The sequence below is a fragment of the Notechis scutatus genome, chromosome 2, assembly GCF_049901735.1.
Source record: "Notechis scutatus isolate UNSWTSFEM ecotype Mainland chromosome 2, rNotScu1.2, whole genome shotgun sequence".
In the NCBI taxonomy this organism is placed as follows: domain Eukaryota; kingdom Metazoa; phylum Chordata; class Lepidosauria; order Squamata; family Elapidae; genus Notechis; species Notechis scutatus.
The window spans coordinates 86,714,831-86,737,998 of NC_142010.1; the positions used below are offsets into that span (position 1 = coordinate 86,714,831).

Here is a 23,168-nt window from a genome sequence, read left to right on the forward strand (position 1 = left end):
CTTGAAAACAGGTTCTCCATTGATGTGTGCATTTTCACATACAAGTTTTAAAACATTTTTTCCAGACCCAATAGTCTGAAAAAAGATGTATAACCAGAAAAAGACTATTGCTAGCAAATTCAATTTCGTGATCCTTTCTATAGCATGATGAAATGTTATTTTGGCAAAGCAAATTAATTTTTTCCCATGGCAATTCCTGAATCCAAACCAAGGTTTACAAAATAATGATAAAACGTTAAATTCAAACTGTCATAATAAGCTTCAAATAGAAACTATGTGTCTGAACAAAGGAGATACCGGTAATAAAGAAGAAATCTCACCTCCACTTGACAGAAATTGTTTTTGTAATTATTGTTATTCACACTATTGCAAAAACTACAATATTGGGAGTAGATTGAGCAGAATGATTAAACTGTGACACTTAGAGAGGTCAGTTGTGTACTGAACCAAGGCCCTATTTTGGGGGGTATGGAAAACTATTCTGAAACTTTATCCAGAAATAAGAAAGTTAACTGTCATGCAGCAAATCATGTTGGACCCAGCAATTTAGCAAGTCCAACAAAAGGACAGATGAGGCGGTATATGATAGAATTCTGATGGAAAGCAGCTGGTAAAAGATAAAAAGAAGAACTAGAGAGGAGATTGGTCAAAACAATCTGCATGTTCTCATCTACAGAATATCTATCTTCCCCAATCCCTGTGAATCACCTAGGCACACGTGAAGGAGCAAATGCTGAGCAGTGTTGAGAATAAGAAGTGATTGTGGCAATAACCACAACACTTTTCACTCTGTTCCCCCCTCTGCACTGACACATACACACACACACACACACATACACAAATTCTGTCAGATAGATTGGGCTGAGAGGGACTGAACAATTTCATCTTGGAGCTTCCATACCTGAGGTTTCACTTGAATGCAAGTTACTTCCCCACAACTAGGTCAAGACTTCAACCATTATGCTACATTGGCTCTCAAAATAATAACTCCACATAGATATGTTGTCAGATTTTTGGAGGACCCGGTCCATTGCTAATTATGATGTAGGTGAGAAGACCCACAATACCAGGGTTTAATGACTGTTCCAAACCAACCACATGCATATTGGTGGTTGCCAACTTTACTCTGAAGCAAAGGCAGTAACTTTTTGTACTAAACTGAGCATGTGGGGTGAACACCATCTGCCTTAGACTGACCTCCTCATGTTCTGTTGCTTTGAGCCATCTTTCCCCCGGGTCAGCTTTCCAGTTCTTCAGAAACCAAACTGGGAACTATAAAAAGTCTCTCACACACTGTGGAACAAAAGTTGATCAATAAAAATGTCCTCTTTATGTATTTTGTTCACTTGTCAGGTTAGCTATTATTAGAATTGTTTCCACACAGCAGTGTTCTAAAACTCTTAATCGACCCACACACATACACACACCTAAGAATATTATTCCTAACAAGATTTCAAAAGAAGCATCTAAGAAATAAAATAAAAAAGTTTTAAAAGGATAATGAAAGCTTTCCCAAGATCCAGTTGCTTTGATCTTTTAATCACAACTCTCTCACTACTATCCAAACCATGGCTATGTTAACCATCTCTGACAGTTCATCAAAATCAATATTAGTTGGTTTTGTGAGATTGGTATGAAGTCTTCCATGGTATCTCTGGCTGTAGTCCTTAATACACTTACCTGGATGAAAAATCCATTCTGTATGATACCATTGAGTTGAAAATGAACCTGTCTTGTATTAGCAATGATTTTGTCAAGGAACCAATGAGTAACAATGGTTAATGTTAGTGGCTGACACAGGCAGAAGAACATTATAGCATGTAATGCTGTTACTGCAAAATATTTTAAGAGAGCTTAACTGGTCTCTTTCAAAAGTGATTATGAGAGCCAAAGATTCATAATCTATAGTTAAGTTAAATGTTAGTGACAGGGAAATAAAGTTCAAAGAATTAATTAAGGGGAAAGTTTATAGAGACATATCCACTTTTAAGAAGCACAATTATATTATGCAATTATAAAGGACAAAAAATAGGTGCTAGCAACAGCATAATCTAATTGGCAATCAGTTCAAATCTCTGATAAATCAGGAACTCTCTAATTGCTTTATTAGTTTAAAATTATATTTAAGCCAGTTTTTTCTATGAACTCTAAGAGCTGCCATTTAGCATCTGCCTGCCTGTCTATAAATCTAATTATTATTTATTAGATTCTATACCACCATTAATTTGTACAATTCAAGGCAGTGCACACAATGCTCTTGTAAGGTGGATTGGAAGCCAAAAGGACTAAAACTCATGATTTCCCATTTTTTAGTTGAATAGCATAAAACACTACATCAAACTATCTTTACCTCACTTTACCCTACTTACTAGCCTGTTCATGCAACTGTCCTTATTAAATGTGTTTACTTCAAATATTAAAACAAATTTCTTTCTGAAGTTGGGAAAAACCTATTTTCTTTTGGTGTATTTTAAAGGTCCATCCTCAAATCAACTACAAAAATAGAGACTGGATAAATAAGATAGATCAGGATGCTGTAGATATATACTGTATTGCAAACCCTTCCTTGTGTATGGAGACATTGTGCATGAACATCTTTTTATGATTTCTTAAGTGCATATTTAAGGACATATTTTGGAAATAGCTTATCTTTCATGATGATGCAAAAAAAAAAAAAAAAATGCTCCTCTATCCAGTATCCATACATAGATCGCAGATACAATAATCACATCCTTTTTTTTTTTTTTGCCCTAAAATGAGTGGATCTTCCACCTTTGCTGGTAGAATGAGCTTTTCTTCATTTGGACCATTAATTGCTAAGAATAATAACACAAGTAGTCTTCTGAAGATCAATTGATTGCCTGTGAGGCCCGTTATATGAAGAGACTAATGTCTGAAATGCAATTAAAAGTTGGAGAAGATAAACTCAAGTGGGCAGTAAGGAATGAAACAAGAGGAGACCTGTTCTAACAATCATTTTATAAGGACTGAACAGTAAAAATATAGACACTGATTTATAAACATTGGACAGGTCACTGCTGGAATACATAGCTGAATTGGGTGTGTCCAATTCAGAAGAGACAAATTTGAAATAATGGTTCTTACTCTGTTGCCTTAATTAAACAACAACAATAACAATAATAATACCCATTGTGATTGGGGCACTTGGTACCATGTCCAAGAATTTTACAAAACACATCAAGAAGTTGCAGCTTCCTGCAATAACACCAGCAGTACTGCAAAAAACTGAACTACTCAGAACATCGTATATTTTAAGAAGATACTTGGTTGATACCTAAGACGCTGGCAGCAACCTGTATCACTCATTCACATTTGTGATACATTTTTGTATCATTTTTGAATGTTCAGTTGACTGAGTTTCATGTTTAATGAATAAAGTATATAAAGAAGAAGAAGAAGAAGAAGAAGAAGAAGAAGAAGAAGAAGAAGAAGAAGAAGAAGAAGAAGAAGAAGAAGAAGAAGAAGAAGAAGAAGAAGAAGAAGAAGAAGAAGAAGAAGAAGAAGAAGAAGAAGAAGAAGAAGAGGAGGAGGAGGAGGAGGAGGAGGAGGAGGAGGAGGAGGAGGAGGAGGAGGAGGAGGAGGAGGAGGAGGAGGAGGAGGAGGAGGAGGAGGAGGAGGAGGAGGAGGAGGAGGAGATAATAAAATATGCCACAACAGAAGGCCATTTCTATAGGAAAAAGTCTTTTGTGTATTGTTTTAAGTATGGCCTATCAGTGTCCAAATCAAAGATTCCTGACATGTAAAACAATGCCAAGTTTGAGAAATCTCATAAAGTATTGAAAGTGTTTTTCAGCTTTAAAGGGAAACATTTTTAAAAACCCAACACATTTTGTTCAATGTCTTCTAGTTTTTACAAAAATACATCATAATAGAACAAAGACATCTGTATGGTATTAATGGATTTGGCTAATTTTCCTAATACTTTTTCACCATCTGTTCTGACAATTTAGAAAACATTGTCATTTCAGACGCTAAGCTCAAAAAAGAAACAATGGCAGGTGTTTTCAAAAAGTAATGAAGTTAACTCAGGCTGCAGTGTCTGGTCTTTGGAAAAGGGTATTAAGAGCCATAGATGCATTCTCCAATCAGATCAGATAGTATCTCTGACTTTGAAGAGAAGATTCTAGGATTAGATGTGGTCTTCTGATTCACTACAATTTCTAAGATGGTCTTTCACACAGGGAAATTGTTCCTGTTATGCAGTCTATGGAACAAATTTTAAAAAGGGGGAAGAGGAACAATTCCCTGGTGTTTTGATTCCAGTGGCCATTGCTATAGACACCTCTATGGAGAAGTGTCTTATGGTCACTGCAGTTTGGAGGAACAGCAGAGAAGATTTGAGAGGCAAATTTCAGGAATTGTCATAGATGAATGTGGGAGCAGATTCAGGTGTCCAAAATCCATTAGCTTAGCCCATTCCACATCAAGCCAAAACTGAATTTAGCAAGCAGTAATTGAGATAGAAATACATTACTTTACATGCAGCTGAATTTGGAAAGCCACATTTTGAAAAATAATATTGATGTTTTTCTCCCATGAAATATTAAATGGAGAAAAAGAGACAGATACATCAGAAAAGTGTCAGAAATCAAGTGTACTTATAAAGAGGAAGATTTATTAAATACTTTTAATGCAAAAGGTTAATAACTCGATTGGGGAAGATTTTAAAGGTATAATAGTGTAGAAATGTAGTTTTAAATTGGATTGTTGCTAAATATGATTTGTACTGTCACTTGCTCTGACTAAATAATGCCAGAATAGAAAATAAATGCTGTCACTTTCAACTGTGAAAATGGTGACTATTGCCCAGACAAGTAATGTTTATTCTCTTTAATAGAACACAAATGAGTTCAGTTAATCATTTTTTGTGTTCACAATAGTCTCAATGGTGCTTTTTCAAGAGACAACTGGACTTTCTATTTTTTCTTTGAAGACGTTTCACTTCTTCTTCAAGAAGTGAATTCACTTCTTCTTGGATGAGAAGCGAAACATCTTCAAAGAAAACCAGAAAGTCCAGTTGCCTCGTGAAAAAGCACCTTTGGGACAACCATGATCTGGATGAGTAAGAATCTCCATAGACATTTACAAATGTTCACAATAGGTATCACAAAATTCCTCCTTACTAATATGTGGATCTAAGCTTAATAGTTTCATATGTCACTCAAACTCACTATTTATTTATTTATTTATTTGGTTTGTCAATTGCTTACAAGATAATACGTATAATTAAAAACATAGTTATGAATACATGGATACATATAAGAAAAATAAAAGAAACAATAGGACATGGACAGTAGGCACATTGGTGCGCTTATGCACGCCCCCTACAGACCTCTTAGGAAAGGGGTGAGGTCAATAGTAGAAAGTCTACGGTTAAAGTTTTTGGGGTTTGGGGAAGAAACCACAGAGTCAGGTAGAGTATTCACATTGACCACTCTGTTGCTGAAGTCATATTTCCTGCAATCAAGTTTGGTGCGATTAACCTTGAGTTTGTATCTATTGTTTGCTCTTGTATTGTTATGGTTGAAGCTGAAGTATTCATTGACAGGTAGGACATTGCAATGTATGATTTTATATACTATACTTAGATCAGACCGAAGGCGGCGTAGTTCTAGCTTTTCTAGGTCTAGAATTTTGAGTCTGGTGGCATAAGGTATTCTGCAATGAGTCGAGGAGTGGAGAACTCTTCTTGTGAAATATTTCTGGACTTTCTCAACTGTGTTAATATCAGATACATAATGTGGGTTCCAGACTGATGAGCTGTATTCGAATATTGGTCTAGCAAATGTTTTGTATTCTCTAGTTAGTAGTGTAATATTACCAGAGAAAAAGCTACATAAGATTAGGTTAACAACTCTTATTGCCTTTTTTGGCTATGTAGTTACAGTGGGCTCTAGCACTTAGGTCATTAGAGATGAGTACTCCATGATCCTTGGATCATCAACAAGGTCTTGACTATTCAGCTTGTATTTTATTTTCTGATTTTTTTTGCCAATATGTAAGACAGAGCATTTGTTTGTTGAGATTTGAAGTTGCCATTTGTTTGGCCATTTTGATACATAGTTGAGGTCTTTTTGAAGGGTAGCAGTATTGTCTGTGGTGTTGAATAGCTTTACATCATCAGTGAAGAGGACGCAGTTGCTCTTAATATGATCACAGAGGTCATTTATGTAGAGTATGAAGAGAGTTGGATCTAGAACACTGCCTTGGGGCACACCACTGTTGACAGGTACAGAATTTGATAGGACGCTCCCAATTTTGACCACTTGTTGTCTGATTGACAGGAATGCTTCTATCCAGTTATGCAGGTGTCCAGAGATACCATAAGATTTTAGTTTTAGGAGTAGTTTGTCGTGTACCACTGAATCAAAGGCTTTAACAGAAGTCTATGTAGATTGCATCTATTGCTTTGCCCTGATTGAGTTGTGTAGTCCATATGTTTTTTGAGAGTTGCAGATTGCAGGATAGTTTTTTTCTGAAACCAAATTGTTTATTAGAGTGTAGGTTGTTTGTATCTAAGTGGAGGATAATGGATTGGTTAATAATTGATTCCATGACTTTACAGGTGACGCAGCATAAAGAGATTGGTCTGTAATTTTCAACTAGGCTGGGGTCTCCCTTTTTGAAGATGGGGATGACCGTGGCTTGTGACCATAGTTTTGACAAAGAGCTGGTCCTGAAAGATTTTTCAAAGATTATGCTTAGAGGTTCGGCTATGGCAGTGGATAGCTTTTTAAAGAAGTAGGCACGTATTCTGTCTGGTCCAATAGATAGAGGTGGTTTTAGATTGCATAGTGCTTTTTCAACATTGTCTTCTGTAAAATCAATTTGTATTAGATCATTGTAGTTGTCTGTGGTTCGACAAGGAAATACTGGGCATGATCCATTACTGTTTACAAATACTGAGCCAAAGAATGTGTTGAAGAGGTTGGCTTTAATGGTGTCATCACTAGACATTATCTTGAAGCACTAGAAGCAGAAAACAATAAGAAAAAAATAAACTGCTTTTTATTGCCATTAAACATTTCCTAAAGTGGGCTCTTGCCTGTCGAATGGGTCTGTTTTGAGTTTTATCCAATAGAAACCTGCTAAGATTCTCCATCATCTTTCTACTCTATGGAAAATTATAAAGGTAAAGGTTTCTCCTGTCCAGTTGTGTCTGACTCTAGGGAATGGTGCTCATGTCTGTTTCTTAGCCAAGGAAGCCAGTGTTGTCTGAAGATACTTCTGTAGTTATGCTGCCAGCATGACTATATGCTGAGTCACATGGAACGCTGTTATCTTCCCACTTGCATTTACTTGCATTTACATGCTTTTAAAGTAGATGGCAGCAGCTGGGGCAAGTAATAGTTCACTGCATTGCGCAGTGCTCACGTCTCGAGCCCGGGCTTTCAGCTTTCCAGCTAACAAGCTCAATGTCCTTAACCACTGAGCCATCATCCATGCACACACATGCACACTTGGTATGGAAGACTATATTTGAATAGTAATTTGGCAGCAATCTACTAATTGTTGTGATGTTAATATTGACAATAGCTCAGAAACTCAGAAGTTAGTATATTAACAGTATTCCAGTATTTGACGGACTGCTACAAAGAAGAGGGGGTAAAATTATTCTCCAAAACACCAGAGGGTAGGACAAGAAACAATGGTTAGAAACTAACCAAAGAAAGAAGCAGCCTGGAATTAAAGAGAAATTTCCTAACAGTGAGGACAATTAACCAGTGGAATAGTTTGCCTGCAGAAATTGTGAGCACTCCATCACTGGAGGTTTTTAAGAAGAGTCTAGATCAGGGGTGTCAAACTAGTGGCCCACAGGCCAGATGCGTCACACACAGGACACACCCATCCCAGCTCCAAAAAGGGAAAAAAACATCGTGAAATGTCACGTGATGGCAATATGACACTGCAAGTTTGATAGCCATGATCTAGACAGTCACTTATCTAAAATGGTATAGGTTCTCTTGCTTGAACAGGGGGCTGGACTAGAAGACCTCCAAGGTCCCTTCCTTCCATCTCTTCTCTTCTCTTCTTCTCTTCTCTTCTCTTCTCTTCTCCTGTAATCTATTTTAGTTCTAACAGCAAAATGAGCTGGCAGTTTCACAATTTGGGGACAATATGTCTTCACATATATGCCTTTCCCAGGATGGGGCACTGAAGAATTCTAAAAAAATTATTGCCAATGTAAGAAACTTCAGTAAATATACTCCTAAAATTTACACCCCACTCAAAATGTAAATTTATTTGCCCAGAAATTTTGAATGGCCCAATTCCATCTTTCCTGAAATGAGATTTTTAGTATTAAGATTTTAGGTGGTAAACAGGGAAAATACCAATTCCAAAGAAATAAATGTTACTTCTACATCTGGTGAGAAATTTGAGAACCGGGCAAAGGACCTCTTCAAATTACAAAGTACAAAATGGTCACTAAAAACAATTTTGATATTCTTCCCTTAAAGTTTAACATATGTCACATAAGCTGGTCCAAAGTATCTTACTGAGTTGTACAGTGCTTTTTTGTAGGATGCAATACATTTGTTGGAGAACCAGTTTGGCGTAGTGGTTAAGCATCAGGCTAGAAACCAGGAGACTGTGAGTTCCAATCCCGCCTTAGGCATCAAAGCCATCTTGGTGACTTTGAGCCAATCTCTTTCTCAGTCCATGATGTCAGGCTCACATAACAAGCTAGTTGGTCAATTTCAGTTTCAACCAATGGACCAACATTTAGCTGATCTGAAAAGAGTGGATCCTGAACTTGTGGGGAAAAGCTAGGAAGAAGAAAAATGCAACATGGTTATCATAGATAAAATCTGCCTTTTCCACTTATTCCACCCATATCATCTGAAAAAAATGATTTAAAAAATCATTAGGACATTATTTGGGCCTCATGTAAATGTGAGTGCAACACATTCCTGAGGCAGATTTTTTTTCCTGCTTTAATGAATAAGCAGCTCAAGATTCTTCAGTCATCTGTCTGAGTCTGAAACACTCCCCACCACCATCTATTTGATTAAATTAGATTAAGAGGTTGCTTAAGAGGTAGATTATTAAATGAGACTATGTCTCTTTTTCCCAAACTCATGTATTGGTCATTAGCAAGATTTCAAAAACTTCTTCCTAATCATTTTCCAAGTGACTGCTGCAGTACTAAATAACAAACATATGTAGTAGATTTGTTTATTTAGAATAAACAAAATATAACCTTTACTTGAAAAGAAGGTATCTCTCTTTTCTCAAGCTCAATTTCATGAACTTGATAACCCTGAGAAAATAGATATTGGATTGTGTTGTCAGTCACTAACAAAATTTTACTGTTCAAACAAAAAACATATCTTAAAAAAAACAAATAATTGTTTATTTTTTTTAAGGAGCAAGATGAAAGGATTTTGTTTTCTTAAGGGTGACCATTGCCTGGAGTAGTTGCAATGAAACCATATTAGCCTAAAGACAATTTAATTTTAATGGACATAATTTAGCCTTTGACCACAAAAAACAATTAAACGTGGTATGTGTAGATAAATATTCTTAATTTTATTGGTATTTCCTTCTCTTGGAAAGCTTTGCAACTAAGAGACTTTTTAGGGAGGAATGTTTTTTTTTTTTTTAGTATGATTGACAATTTAATATTTATTTACTGGCTTGCTCACTTACCCGGATCGGCTCTTCTCTGCAGCCCTGTGGTGAGTCTGGTGCTCCCTCTGGGTCTCACCTGGATTGGATCTCCTCTGCAGTCTCCTGGTGTCTCTAGTGCCCCCTCTGGTTGCTGGCTTGCTCATTTGTCAAGATTGGATCTTCTCTGTAAGCTCCTGGGTTGTCTGGCACCCCCTCTGGTTGCTGGCCTCACCTGGCTCAGCTCTCCTCTTACATTCTTAGATTACAGCTCTGATCATCTCCAAGCATTGTCAATGAGGGTTGGGATGAGGAGAGTTGGAATCCCAAGATAGTCTGGAGGGCTATAGGTTCCACCCTTTATTTGCAGAAAATGCAAACAGTCACGTCTTATTTGTTCTATACAGTAGCTGCTGTCCTGAGAGCAATTTGCCACAAACTGAGCTCTTTGCTCATAATAAATAAATGGAAAACTAAAACAACCTATTGCTCCTCGAGACAGCTTTTCATGGGTTGCCATTAGGCTTCATGATCACTGAATAGAAACAGTGATAGAGTAGGCAGCAGCAGGAGTCTTCCAAATATGGCATTTTCCTGTTTGAATGCCACCACACTAATGCAAATGGACAAAGATCACCGATGGTCTCCAAAGGTTAAAAGCTTTTTCATTTCCAACTTTCTGCTGAATCTAATTTTGTAAAGATAAAGCAGCACCAAAGAACAAAACAAAAAATAAAATAAAACCATGCCTTTTACTTTAATTCAAGGATGCTAGTAAGAACAAAGCAATGTGACTCTATGATTGTTTCAAGGCAACCCCTCCAGGAGGCTTAGGAACAAAGTACAAAGAGTTGGACCCTAATAGCTCCGTGTGTGTTGTTGCATGTTTGAGGAAGAGATGGTTGAAGAATACAAACTGGTGCCAGCAGAAGTTTTGGAAAAGCAAAGTGCAATGTAAGCTAACCAAGATTAATCAAAGCCTTAGATCTCTAATCAGACACAAATGAGACAGCTGTTTGCACCTTAGGATTGTGAGCTCGGCTATCATCACTTTAGATCCATGCTCTCCTGGCTTGTCAAGATGATCTGAATGAGTTCAAATGGATGTAAATTCTTCCAGTTGGGGAATTTGTTTCATTATCTCTAAAAGAAACCTTGGTTCAAGAAGTCATCAGTGACCCCACTATACCAGGTAGTTTTCATCTAGTATCTAACCTCCCTTTTGGAAGAATGTGACTAAAATAGTAGAAAATAATTTCAGTGGCCCTGGATAAAGATGATCTGGAGCCTTTTCAGTAAAGATTCAGATCCAGGCATGGGAAAGAAATGGCATTGGTCAGACTTTTGTCTATGGAGATTCTCAATCATCCAGGTCCTGGTTGTCCCAAAGAAGAAGCTTCTTGGAGGAGAAGCGAAGCATCTTTAAAGAAAAACCAGAAAGTCCAGTTGCCTCTTGAAAAAAAAAACAATTTGGGTCAGACTTTTGGATGATATCTGACATGGGTGGGATGGAGGTTCTATACCCATTCTTAATCTATTATGAAAATCTAACAATCAGCACTCTTGAGTCAGAAAGAGCTAGCTCTGGCACACTATTGAATATACCTGGCCTGGGAAACTGTAAGGGAGAATATGGTGTCTGACTAAAAGTACTAGTAGCTCTAAGTACTGGCTTATTTAGCTCCAGCATCACACTTCTCGGACACACATATGTGGTGATTGACTAGTACTTGTAATTAGTCACCACATAAGTGTGACCAAGAAGTATGATGCTGGAGCTAAATAGTTCAGTAACAATTTGGATTGCAGTAACAAAAGCATTGCTTCTACATCATAGAAAATATTTTTGTTGCATTCTCTGTTGGCAGTAATTCGCTTGAAATTCTGTGTCCAAGTTCAAACAATTTTATCTTAAAAGAGACATGGAGAAGTGAACGTTGGATCAAACAGAGTTACCACAATAGAGGGCCTAAAAAAATGAAAGAAGCTGACCATGATAGCACATCATCAGTATCATGTTTACCCTGCAAACAGAAGACTAAGGAGAGGTATGGTAGCAGACTACAAATTTTTTTAAAAAACCTATTTTCTAAAACACAGGCCCATTCTTTTCCAAAACAAAACAAAAAAGGGGCAGGCAATCAGTAACTAAAAGAAAAAAATCAGGCTGAATATTACAAGAAATCAGATATTAAGAGCTATTAAACAGTGAAACAGTCAGCCTAAAACTATAATAAATGTCTCATTGGAGATGAACATTAGTGGGAGATGGTTCAGTGCAGGGGTGTCAAACTCAATTTCATTGAGGACCGCATCAGGGCTATGGTTGACCTCGGGGTGGAGGTGCTGGGTGTAGCCGACTGAGTAGGTGTGGCCAACTGGGTGGGCGTGGCTAGTTTGATGCCACTCCTTAAACTGCTGGCATGTTTCCTCTTTGCATTGAGTAGACCAGGCCAAAGCCACACTGGCCTGATCTTTCTTCTTCACATTGGGTAGACCAGGATGACCCCACAGGCTGGATCCGACCACATCTCTGGCCGGACTTGGGCCATGGGCCTCGAGTTTGACACTCCTGGTTTAGTGGATATTAGCTATGAACAGAAGGCTTCACAAGAAAAATTGTGAGAATCCTTCAACTTATAAATTCTAAGATTCTAATATATTCTAGTCTATGACCTTCAGGAATTAAAGTTATGACCAGTTTATTATTCCTCAAAATATTTGCTAAGGAGTCATTTTTTTAATGCTGTTTGCCTATAATTTCTAAACAACTCATTTTAGAATTCAGTTTGACATGTCAATTTTATGGGTGTTACACAGAAAAGTAGTTTATAGAATATCAATAGATTAATTGAAGGGCAAACATTATGAATATTATGAAGGATTTTAAAATCAAATTGCACATCTATTATTAGAGAAATAGATATAAAATATTTATTATTCCATTTATTATTCCACTCCTTTTATAATTGATTTTCAGCAAACATAAACTGGGAAGCAAGCTCTACAATAAATGAATATTACTAATGTTAAATATACTGAAAATGATTTGAATTGAGAATTGAGTTTATGAACTATTATTTCAGTTTAATATCTGTGCCATTGGGGAGGACGGATGCTAATTTTAGTTTCAAGAACAGAGCAAATATCATGTATGCATGACCAAATTAATGAATACAGTTCCATTCAGATATCCCAGGTGCTAAAACATTGTTATTTTGAATTTAAAATAATTGAATGTTATATTCTACAAAGATACCCAAGCATTTAAGTTTAAGCCCAGGATTAAACTGCAAATAGGCATATAATTAACAATCCTCTTCAACTGTTAAATCATTTTTGATACTGATTTTGATAGTGTGTTGGCACTCCTGCGATTTCCAAGCTCAGACTATTATGGATACACATAACATGTTCAACTCACCTCATGGAGTCATATACCATACAACTGAGGCTACAATAGTAACATCTACCCTGAGGAAGATCTCAATTCCTTAAATCTTTGTCCTCTGACAAACTGTTTTGATAGCCATCCCTCTCAAGAGGCAGAATGCACAGAAGCCGCTACACAGAGGATATTTTGAGATGATTGTGATGGGTAGGTGGGCCTTAGAAAAGCTGTTTGTTGGTATTACCTTCAGACAGCAAAAGGTCATTCTTTTCAAACATGAAGTATCCACTTGGAGAAAGGATTGAAAAAAGGGATGTGTTGGGAATTATTTATGAAAGGCAGCCTGGAGTTCTTTGAAGTCTAAAACATCAATAGCATAATGGTATCAACTAACTAGGCAATATATTTCTTTTAAAGAGAATATCTTTACAATAACCAAAAAGTCAAATAGTAAACTCTTATCTTTAGTCAGAAAGATTCCAGCTTAATATGATTTGTCTTACTATTTATATTTCGTCTAATAGCCTCTTTGAGACAAAGGAAACAATAAAATAAAAACTATTAAGAAACCAATTTCAATAAGTACAAAAAAAGTTCAGAGAGATTTAAAAATGCCAAATAAGAATGTTCACAAAAGTGCAACTATTATGGAACAATTAAACAAACAGAAATCAAATCTGTATTATCTCCAACAAGATTCCAGTATTGTAATCAGTTATCCTATTCAATCTCTTCTGGATTCTAAATAATACAGGCTGCCATGTAAATTGCTTAATTTTTCTGTAACTTTTTTAAAAACACATTGGTGCATAATAAACTTATCAGATCTAGCACAGGCAATTTTGGGAACTCTCAAAATCCTCCCAGCTGGTTGTTTTAAGTACAGTATCTATTTTGATGTTTCCCTGTCAGAAATTATTCATGATTTCATTTCTGGCCTGGTTACTTAAATGGAAGTGGACTGTCTCTCTGTGTCTTCCTATATTCCTACAGTGAGAACAATCAACCAATGGAACAGCTTGCCTTCGGAAGTTGTGGGAGCGTCATCAGTTGAGACTTTCAAGAAGAGATTGGACTGCCATTTGTCAGAAATGGTGTAGGGTTTGCCACTTGGGCAGGGGGGTTGGACTAGATGACCTACAAGGTACTTTCCAACTCTGATTATCTGTTATGTTATAGAGTATTATTTTATGTTCTTTTGTCCTGTTGAGCAGGAAAGTTATTTATAGGTGGGGAATATTATATAGAGCCTTCATTATAGGCAGATCCTCACTTGCTCAGACTTAGATCCACCATCACCCATCCTGGAAGTCAGTATTCCTCCTGATAACTCTCAACTAAGACAAACAGCTGTTAGTTCCTTGGTAATCTGAAGAGTTGAAGAGTAAGTTGATATTGACTATCCTATGATTAAACAAAGATGAGAGACCACATTTCAGCTTATTCTAATGGGCTAGCAAAAGAGCATATCAAACACAGTAAAATAAACTATTTCAAATACTGAATGGTCTATTACAAGATGATGAAATTCTAACCTAAGACTCTTATTGCAACCAATCTGTAAGATTTAGCAGATACAATTACCCTATATTAAGTTAGATGCTACAGTTAGAGCACTACTAATAGATAGTGAACCTTTAGTCAGCATAATTGGCCCAGGAGTTGGGATTTTGTCTATGGTGTGAAAGATAGATAGAATTCCTTATTGACCAAGTGTGATTGGACACACAAGGAATTTGTCTTGGTGCAAATACTCTCAGTATACATAAAAGAAAAGAAACATTCATCAGGAGTCAAGAATCATAAGGTACAACACTTAATGATAGTCAGAGGGTACAATAAGCAATCAAATCATACTAGGAAACTGTCAATATAAATCGTAAGGATACAAGCAACAAAGTTACAGTCCTACAATCACAAGTGGAAGGGGATGGGTGATAAGGAGCGATGAGAAGATTAACAGTAATAGTAGTGCAGACTTTGTAAATAGCTGAACAGTGTTGAGGGAATTATTTGTTTAGCAGAGTAAGTTTTCGGAGGGAAACTGTTCTTGTTTCTAGTTGTTCTGGTGTGCAATGCTCTATAGCAGTGATCCCCAACCTTTTTATGCCGCGCCCGGTATCCCCAACCTTTTTATGGCGCGGCCCGGTACCGGCATCAGCTGGGCGCCGCCATCTTGTTTGATGAAAAAGTGCCCGGTGAGCTCACCGGAAGCACTTTTTCATCAAAACAAGATGGCGGCGCTTAGCGCTGGGAGAGCTTTTCCGGGTAGAAATGGCTTTCTACCCGGAAAAGCTCACCGAAGCTACTTTTACATCAAAACAAGATGGCGGCGCCCAGCAAACCAGCGGCCCGGTAGGACTTGTTCCACGGACCGGTACCGGTCCGCGGACCGGTGGTTGGGGACCCCTGCTCTATAGCATCGTTTTGAGGGAAGAAGTTGAAACAGTTTGTGTCTGGGATGTGAGGGGTCTGTAAATATTTTCACACCCTCTTTTTGACTTGTGCAGTATACAGGTCCTCGGTTGAAGGCAGGTTGGTAGTAATTTTTTCTGCAGTCCCAATTATCCTCTGAAGTCTGTGTCTGTCCTGTTGGGTTGCAGAACCAAATTAGACAGTTATAGAGGTGCAGATGATGAAACCTTGAAAGCACTCTGCTTAAGAACAGAAGTCTGTTCTTTGGCAAGAATTATACTAGAGATTATTAGATAGAATTCTGAAGAACAGTTTTTTATGTAAAACACTGGAATTCTGGAGTCACTTTCCCTCAGCCCTAACGAGGCAATGGTAAACCACTTCTAAAAAGCCTTGCCAACAAAACTGCAGGAACAATCAGCACAACTGAATGGAAGAAAAAACAAAATCCAGTTAGTTGAGCTTGTTTGTTTATTTGATTTACATAATCACCCATCTCACAAACACGATTCTAGGCAGTGTACAATAAAACAATCAGTTAAAACATCTATAGAGATTAAAAAATTAAACAATTGAAGTAAGTTGAATGAATCAGCATGCTACAATTTCATGGGATCCCCAAGCCTGCAAGAACTGTTTTCAGAGTTCCTAAATGCTAATAGGGTCATGTCTAATCTCATCACAGAAAGGGAGGGGGAAGGCAATGATGTTCCAAAGAGCAGATTGTGTGAAAAGGCTCACCTTCCAGGCATCATTAGATGGAATTCTTCTGCAGATAGGAGCTATACACACACTCCTCTTGCTGGACCTGATGGGATGGGTAGAAGTGTCCAGGGAAAGGTAATCCCTCGAATAACCTGATCTCATGCCATATAGGGCTTTAAAGATCAAAACGAACACCTTGAATTGAACCGGAAGCAAGCCAGAAACCAAGGTTACACACAGAGCAGAGGTTGAATGTGTAGCATTCTAGGAGCATGCATAACTTCCCTTTTCCAGCAGTTTAAGCTTCTGGATGCTGTTCAAGAGGAGCCTTATATAAGTACATTCCAACTGTCCATTGAATGGAAGGTGACCTGAGCATGGGTAACTGCAAGCAGAGCCTCATAATCCAGGACACAACTAGCATAAAGTCCCTCCTACCACAATTGGCACCTGCTCTATGAGCAGGAGTTATGAGTTCAGTAGCACACCAAAATTGTACACCAGATCTGATTGGGGCGGCGAAGCTCCAGTATTAAAGTCCAGATCCAGAAGGCCCTAAAACCCAAAACCACTTAGCCTTATCAGGTTCAGTTGAAGCCTGCTGTTTCCCATCCAGACTCCCACATTTATACCCATCATTTGTATGTAGTTATTTATTGTTCATTGGCTATTATTTCTGGACCTTGTTTCCATGGCAATTAAAATAGATGCTCTATGGCACACTTTTACGTACTTGAATCCCAAGACAACTTCTTTCAGTTTTTTCTCCAATCTGATCATCCCAAATTCTTTCAGCCTGTCCTCCCAGGGCATGTCATGTCTCTATATCAATTGTCTTGCCCTCCTCTGAACTTATTTTAACGTCAATCTTTCTGAAAATGCAATACCCATAATCATTCACTATGTTCCAGGTGCGATAGATTGAGGGGAATAATAACTTCAAACATTTTGACACAATACTTCTTTTAATACAGTCCATTAGCCCTTCTAGCACTGGATGATACACATCTTGCTATTTATGAAGCACCTAACTGATAAATTACCATAATTGTAAAACGATAACATAAAAATCTTTCGATTCAATAATGATGCATTTTTACATTCATCTAACAAAATAATTCTTAACTTCCCTGAGGGTTCAACACTACTTCTATTATGTTCTAAGATAATATTATATTGATGTGTGTATTTTTAGGTGGGAATTTTGTTGGTTTTCAGCATTTCAATAAACTGTAAGAGCAACCTTCATATACCAATCCCGCCTTTGTAACAATTACAATGTGCATTCATTTTCATCTTTTTGCTTTCTCTCTATGTGAATGTTTTGTTCACATATGGAAAAATGAGGGCAAAATTTAAACACAGCAGGAAAAAAGGGTTGTCTTCACTGTTGCTTAATAATATTGCTAGGAACATCCATCCTGCTTTCAACATGCTTATTAAGAGAGAAAAAGGTGCAGGGAAACAGCAAGCAATTGGCAGACTTTTTGAGTCCATTAGCCAGATGTCCAACAGCTATTCAAATGGTTAGACCATCTCATTGCTGAAAGAAATTAAAAATGACCCAATGGAACTGCTGTGCTTGGTAAATGTAAATTCACTCCAGCAATCTTCATCATAAAACTGCAGATTGGAAAGCTGGATGTTGAAACAATATTTCTCCAGAACATAATTTTATTTAATAAAAACTTAGGTAATTTGATACTCAAATATTTATCTAAGCATCACCCAGACATCTATTTTATGTTGATAGTTTATTTGATGCAATTAATTTGCTGGTTCTAGGTGGACTACCTCTTGGTACTTTAGCTACTTGATGTACCAGTAGTGGGGAAAATATGTAGAATATATGTAGATATGTCAATGCTTATCACAAGCCTGATATTCTCACTAGTCTACAAGGAATTTTAAGATCGATTAGAATCTTATAACCTTGACCTCTATGTACTTTTATCAAATACATTTCACACTTCAAACAGACTGTTTAATTATAATAGGACTCCTCAAGTTAATTTTCAATTTCATCCAACTGTACTTTCAAGTGAACTAATGAAACACTATCAGTGAACAAGTTTTACAATACAAAAATAGTTTGCCATTCTGTATTCAGATAGATGCTATTAAAAACCCTAAGCATTTACAAATTTAGGTACCTTGTAATGTTTTGCAGTGGTTCACATTTTTTAAGGGTTATTATTGGCAATCCAAAATATATTAATACTGTAGCATTTGTGTATTTTTACCATTTTGTACTGTAGCAGAATGAATATTTTTTTAAAAAAACTAAGTTCTTATTCTTAAATAGTCTTTATGTGATCATATAGTATAAATTCACATCATTTCTTAATTCTCTCAATTTCCATGAAATATATTCTGTCAAGAAAAATTATGCATATTAAAATACAGAAAAAGCTTATTCCTCTTGGATAGTAAGCTTTTCCTTAGAACTGATTATCTGGGAGTTATTTTTCAAATGGATGATTTCTTATAAATATTTACATCTTTGAAATCAGAGAACAAGTACACAGTGGTGCATTTTTCAAAATAATATTTCTTTCTCCCTGGTCATTCTGGAGCACATTCTGTTCAAATTATGTGATTCCATGTATGCTACTTATGGGAGACTGCAAATCTTTCTCTTCTTTTCAACAATCTTTTCTTCTTCATTAAAACAACCCACAGGGTTAATTTCAGTAAAATGTAAGGTTGGAAGTAAGGATGTAGTCCTATGTATTAACTTAGATATACAGAGACTTTAGTTCCTGGAAAAAAAAAAACAGAAATAAATATCTTATAAAAATATTAACTACAAAGCAGTCAAGAGTCATTTGCTTTCTTTCCTAGAGCCCATGAATTGATTGACTGACTGATCTAATTTCTATTTTGCATCAATCAACTTCAGAACAACTCATTTAAATATGTCTGGGAGATACACACACACAAACACACACACAAGATTATTTATGTGGCAAAATATGCTATGAGAATTTAGCCAAATGCTTCAAGTACTAGTCCTGGTAAAGCAAAGCCTAGTGTGGCTCTAGTAAGGTCTTGAAACGAGATGCTTTACCATGCATGGGAACTCAAAGGAAGAACCACTCTTACTTTTTGTGGCTGCTTCAAGCTAACACTATAATAAAGAAACTTGTGAAAGTTGGGGGGGGGGGGCGGAGCTGGCGTCTCAGCAATACAGCGTGCAATCTTGAAGCTCCAAGATTGCCGCTGATATCTCCATTGCAGGACGGTCCCACCGGACCTAAACCGTCCCGTAGAGACGGTGACTGAGGAGGGCACATCCTGTCGATCCCAGGGACATTGCAAAGTCCCTGGTCAATCCAGGAAAAGCCCTTCTGCTGGCGTCGGAGAAGCAGCCATTCAAGCTGCTGAAGCTGAGACAGCTCCAGAATGGAAGAGATTGAAGGAAAGTGTGTCATTTTGGTGAGATGAACTTTTACCTATTGTTGCTTGAAGAGAACACCCTGAAAGATTTAAAGTGAAATTAAAAGTGAAGAGAAAAGTGTTTAAGCGGCGAAATTAAGCATTAAAGTGAAAGTTTTTTCCTTTTCCCTTTTTACTGGAACTTTGAATTTGGTAAAGTTACTGAATTTTAAACTGGACTGGTTTCTTTTAAATTTTCCATCTTTGTTTTTATTTTTATTTTTTTAGCAATTTTTTGAAAGTCTGTTTTGATTAAAACTCTTCTTTTGGATTTGACTTTTATTTTTATTTTTTTTCAAAAAAAAGGAAGGATTCAATTTTCTTTTTTTGTTTCTGGTATTGAATACATGAGGGGGGAGTGAAAGTGAAGGGGAAAAAACGTAGCACTGCCATCTAAAGGCTTGGAAATATTGTTTCTTTCTTTCCTCAGTTTGTTTATGTACTTGTGCTATACTCAAAGACTCTGAGCTTTGCACTGGAAAAGATAGTGGGATGAGCATGGCAGATTGTTTATACAGGTGCCCATCTGTGAAACTAAATAATTAGAGCTTTGAGCTGAAGTTGAAAGAGAGAAGATTGAAGTGACCTTGAAAATACTGGAACCAGAAACATTGAGTTGATTTATTAAAGAGCCTTGGATACTCAGTGGCAGTGGCTGGCTTAACTTTAGGTTATTTTCCATCTCCTTTTTTACTCCCCCCCAATTGGATTTTTATATTTGGATTTTAACCTTCTATTCCAGAAACTAGAACGTAAATTTTTTACTTCTTTTTTTATCCTCTTCCTTTTCTCTCTTTTATTAAGAGAAATAATTGGATTAAGGTACATAAGTGCCTGAAGATTTTTCTTTTTCCCTTTTTCTTTTTTGGAGTGGCAATTGCCTGCCTGTACTCCTTTTTTTTTCTTCTTTTTCCTTTTTCCTTTTTCCCTCTCTTCAGGTAAGCACTACAAGATGAGCAGAAAGACAACAGCACCAGCTTCCTCAATTACCAATAGCCTCTTCACCATCTGGAGGACAATGGTCAATATAGACAATCTTGCAACAGGAGAAAGAGAAGGAAGTGACATTACAGATGATTATGCAAGGAATTCAGAAGATTGAAAAGAGAATGGAGAATATTGAGCAAAGAATTGAAAAAACAGATGAGAAAGTAGAAAATATTCAACAGATGATGCAATATGAAGATAGATTTTAAAAAATTGAAGAAGATACACAAAGGGACAAGAAAATTGGAGATATTGATACTCGATTGAGAGATGTTGAGAAGGGCAGATGAGAACCATTAGGATGGGAAATTGACAGATCAGAATTCTACTTAAGATTTCAAAATGTAGAAGGGAAAGGTGAAAATCTTGCTGAAATAATGACAGAAATACTGACAGAAGCATTAAGAGATAACTAAAGAGAAGATGATGGATGGGATGGATGAAGTGTTCCGTGTCTATACAAGATACGCAATGAGAGACTACCAAGAGAAGTTCATATCAGATTCACTAAAAAGATTAAGACACAGAAATTCCAGGTGGCAAGAGAGAAAACTTTAAAGTACAAAGATAAAGAAACTGTGGTGCTGAAACAGGTACCAAGAAGACTAAGAGAGATGAGAAGAGAATATTACTTTTGATCAAAGAGTTACTTAAAAGAGGAGTAAATTACAGATGGCTGATGCCAGAAGGCTTCTTGTTCACCTGGCAGGAACAAAGACACATAATTGACACAGTTGAAAAAGCTGAGCTATTCTACATAGAATATTTCAGAGGAAAGGAGGAAGAAGCTAGAAAGGAAGAGTCACTAATTGAATTCCAAGAAGAGTGTATAGCAGTAATTGAAAAAGAGAAAGAAGAAGGTGCAGTAGTGGTATACCCAGAGAGCAGCGAGAATTAAGACCTACTAGAGCAATAAAACCCCCTCACAAAGCTTAACATGGATGAAAGAAAATTGATTACGATTAACATAAATGGACTTAACTTGGCTACTAAAAGAAGGAAAGTATTTCATAAACTAGAGAAATTAAAATTTGATATAATTTGCTTACAAGAAGTACATATTAAAAAACAACATGAATATATACTGAAACAAAAAAAATAGGGAAATTATTTGCATCACTGGCACAATCTAAAAAAAGAGGTGTGGTTTTATATGTTAAAGACACAATTTTGGCAGAATTAATTTACACAGATGACGATGGAAGGATTTTGATGGTGGAAATAATGGACAATAATGTTAAAACACTTTTCATTGCAATTTATGCTCCAAATGATAACCAAGAAGAATTTTACAGGAAATTACATATGAAATAATTGAACTGGACTATGCTAATATTTGTATGATGGGGGATCTTAATGGAATAGTTAATGATCGGTTGGACTACAAAATGCAGAAATCAACAAAGAAAGCTAGAAAGATATTACCAAAATCTTTCTTTTGAATAACAGAAGAATTCAACTTAAAAGATGCATGGAGAGAGAGAAATGGGGAGAGTAAGCAATACACTTTTTACTCAGACATGCTTCATGGTCTAGAATAGACATGATATGGATGTCAGCAGAATTACTGGCTAACATACGAGAGATTGAAATAGAAACAAGCACTTGGACAGACCATAATCCAGTGAGTTACTTGGAAAGGATATGAGGAGATCCAGATGGACCTTAAATAATACGATATTAAAAGAAAAAGACTTCAAACAGAAAATAGAGAAAGAACTTGCTTTCTTTTTTAAAGAAAATAGAAAAGAGGATACATCTCTACAGAACCTCTGGGACACGATGAAGGCCTACACAAGAGGCTTGATAATAGACTATACAAGGAAAAGAAATATAAAACAGAAAAAGACTTTCAAAATATTGGAAGATGATTATAAAAAATTGGAAAAAGACTTACAGAAGTCCCCGCAAAAAAAGACACTAAAAATAAAATGGATATAATTAAACATAAGATGGGACTAATGGAAAAAGAGGAACTAGCACAAAAAATTAAAAATGCTACACAGAATTACTTTGATGCAAATAAACCAGGTAGATAGCTAGCCTATAAACTGAGAAAGAAGAGAGAATCAAGAAGGATTAGCCAACTAATAAATGAAGGACATGCTTGCTATGGAAATGAGGAGAAGAAAAAATTTTATACAAAATTACTATGGGAAATTGTACTTTCAAGAGAATATTCAAGAAGAAAAAGTTAAGCAATATTTGCAGAAAGCGAATTTACCCCAGATACCTAAAGATACTGAAACAATGCTAGAAGGGAATATAACAATGATGGAACAGAAGCCTTAAAAAAAAACAGAATGTTGGAAAAGCACCAGGTCCAGATAGCTTACCAGCGGAATTTTACAAGACTTCCCAGGAAATATTGAATCTTCACCTATTAGAAGTTATGAACGAAGTTATGTTAAAGAAAAGAATACCCAAAACATGGACAGAAGCATATATTACACTTATACCAAAGGAAGATACAGACCTGCAGCAAGTTAAAAATTACAGACCTATATCCCTATTAAATTCAGACTATAAAATTTTTGCTTCAATTTTGGCAGAAAGACTAAAAAGACATTTAAATAACTTTATCTATATTGATCAAAATGGA

The 23,168-nt window shown here is 36.5% G+C and overlaps 1 protein-coding gene across 4 annotated transcripts in view; it reads right to left on the reverse strand.

Moving 5' to 3' along the window:
* The window catches only part of PRELID2 (PRELI domain containing 2), a 111,385-nt gene that overhangs the window by 34,569 nt on the left and 53,648 nt on the right, over positions 1-23,168 (reverse strand). For 3 of the 4 annotated variants that reach the window (XM_026687900.2, XM_026687907.2, XM_087955395.1), the window contains exon 7: positions 15,890-18,903. The exons of the other annotated variant lie outside the window; for it this stretch is intronic. The gene's annotated coding sequence lies outside the window, so the exon portion shown is untranslated. Of the gene's footprint in view, positions 1-15,889; positions 18,904-23,168 lie in introns of those variants that run through there. 4 annotated transcript variants of the gene reach the window in all.